General features: G+C 28.4%; 1 long non-coding RNA gene across 1 annotated transcript; it reads left to right on the top strand.

Annotated features, from left to right (window-relative positions):
• The first annotated feature begins 699 nt into the window (after nt 1-699).
• Nucleotides 700-2,435, top strand: LOC139527707 (uncharacterized). Its single transcript, XR_011665418.1, has 2 exons — nt 700-979; nt 1,545-2,435. It is a non-coding gene; the product is annotated as an uncharacterized lncRNA (long non-coding RNA).
• Nucleotides 2,436-2,684: the final 249 nt, after the last annotated feature.

Raw genomic sequence — 2,684 nt, forward strand, 5'->3', positions numbered from 1 at the left:
GAGAAATACAAAACAAAACAGTTCGTAATATTAGTTGGTTATTTTATTGCGTCGGATGATTAAAATATTTTTGTGAACAAAGATGTTATTGATGGAAAGTGCAATTACTTATTTAAATAATCTTACATCACTAACATATAAGCAGACGTTTTATTGCATCCTATATGGAATTATTGTACCTTTAAGAATACACCTAACAAGTTTTAAAATTAGCGTATTAAATATGATTAGTTTGATATACTATCCGAAAGAGAGATATATACATTTAAGAATAAAAACAAAAAAAACTTGTATATTTCATGCATTTGAAATTCTAGTAATTAAACTTTATTGCAAGTTAAGTCATATTTTTTTTTATTTTATTCAAAAGTTGAATTAAATTCTAAGTTTCAAAGGAGGTATTGAAACATGTAATAACAAATCAGATAGTGACAAAAATTACTTAAATTAAAACGAGGACTTCAGGGCAATTCAAGTCGTATTTCTTTTTGTACAGGGATAATATATTAATATCTCTCCGACAACGAAAGCGTTGAATTATCCCCACGGACTAACACATTGCATAAATTGATAACGAGGTTACTTGATCTAAATTTCGTATCTGGATTTTACCTACTGCATAGGTATAAAAATAGATAATGATTTAATGTATTGAACAAGTAATATATCGGGAAATACCCGTAACGTAAACAATACATAAACAAAATATAAAGTCAAATCTACGTTTTACTATTTAATAGTATTTCGATGCATCGAATGAGTAGTTTTGCAACTGCTCACGACAATGGTGGATATAACAAATAATACAAATAGAATTTTTACTTCAACAACGCTCCGACAGATTGGAGATGCTTTGTATCACGAACAAGTAGAAGAGATGTATGAATATAACCAGGAGATCGCTGAGGCGATAAGGAACATCCAGAATTTGATATTGGCCTTTTCGTATCTACTTGGAGCTGTCTTGTTAATGTAGGATGTAAGTATGTATAAACACATCTAAGATACTGAACTTATCATTGTGTATGTCATTACTATATTCAGACAATATTTCCACAGTATGTTAAAACACATGAGGGTCTGGATGGGAGGTCTGTTATTCTGTAAACATTTAATTTTCACCCCTTTTTTCTCTAATCTTTTAAAAATTAACCCTTTTTTTCTCTAATCTACAAAAAATTAGCCCCTTTTTTCTTTAATCTTCATTTTTTAAGGGCACTATTCTTTAATCATTTAACCCCATCCATACCCTCACACATGTATGAAATATTCGAGCAGATGATAAACATATCAACAAAAACTGAAATTATTACATTCAAGTCTCTCATCGCATTTTCAAACTTTGCAAGAGTAGTTCCTCTTTTGTAAAATCAGATAAAACAATAGTTAGATATATTTGTCATTCAAAATTAAATATTTTTCAAACATATAAAAGCATAAAAACTAGTAGCAAAATTTAAAAACATAATAAAAAAAATGATTATCTTTTATTACATGAAATAATAGAATAAGTTTTATAAAATATATTTTTCATTTTGTTTTAGATAAACGTGACAGTAAGTGAAAGGTGACAGACGATATTAAATGGCACAATGCAGTCGATTTGTAAAAACAAAGATTTAACAAGTATTTACATAAGTTAGTTTTGGCTTAGACGAAACAGGATGACATTTATCCATTTCTGACTACCGAGTATTAGACGATCAAGCCAGAAACATAAACTATAAGAGAAGGTATTACTTGTTTGAACAAAGGGTCTGTTCTTTATACTAAGTTTAGAACAGCAAGATGACACGTCAATAATATATGAATTGTAAGAGCGAATCTACTTCAGAAAAGAATAGATATAGTTGAGGATTATAAAAAGCCAAATGACGAAAGTTGATTTGACAAAAATCTTGTCAGAAACGCAGGGTATATAAACATTGTTGCGTAATTATTTACTAGTGGGCATGCATTTTTTTGTTATCCCCTCCGTTGTGTTATACATTTGTAAGACTGTAACATTTCTAATTAAACACTGACAATGCAAAAGAAGGTCTTATTAACTAACCAAAGCATTACGAATGTATGTATTTTTTTCATATAGACACTTTCGCATTATCAAATCCTTGTTTTTATAATATAAGCATAGATTTAATTGAATTGTTATTGTTATGGTACATTGAATTACCAACAAGTTATGTTCTTCCTGGAAATGAATTCATTGATCCTTACATTACTATGTAATTAGTGATGCTTCAAAAATAATTCTATTCATAAATTTAATTTGTGTATTACCTATTGTGTTCTCTTATTGCGCTTTCAAACGAATTTGAATGCTGAGTTGAATGCTTAAATTCATTAATAAGTGAATATGTGAAAATGTGATTCAAAAATTGTATCTAGTCAGTATTATTGTTATACAATATTATAAATAAAAGATTATATTAAAATCAATGTTTATTCTTCTTTGTTATGAAGTCTGACATTATGGTTTGTGATTTCAACTTTGTCAGTTGCCTCGTCGTCCTCTTTTCCTGCCTCTTAAACAAATATATTTTCATTGAAACAATTGAATTTATCCTTCTGAAATTTCAATAAAGTATTTGTTTAAAGAGTAGAAAAACCCTTTGTACTTTATACTATGGACCTTCAATTACTTTGTGTAGTATTGTTTGTTCCTTGGTCGTTTTTCTGGTATT

The sequence above is a fragment of the Mytilus edulis genome, chromosome 6 (genome assembly GCF_963676685.1).
Source record: "Mytilus edulis chromosome 6, xbMytEdul2.2, whole genome shotgun sequence".
In the NCBI taxonomy this organism is placed as follows: domain Eukaryota; kingdom Metazoa; phylum Mollusca; class Bivalvia; order Mytilida; family Mytilidae; genus Mytilus; species Mytilus edulis.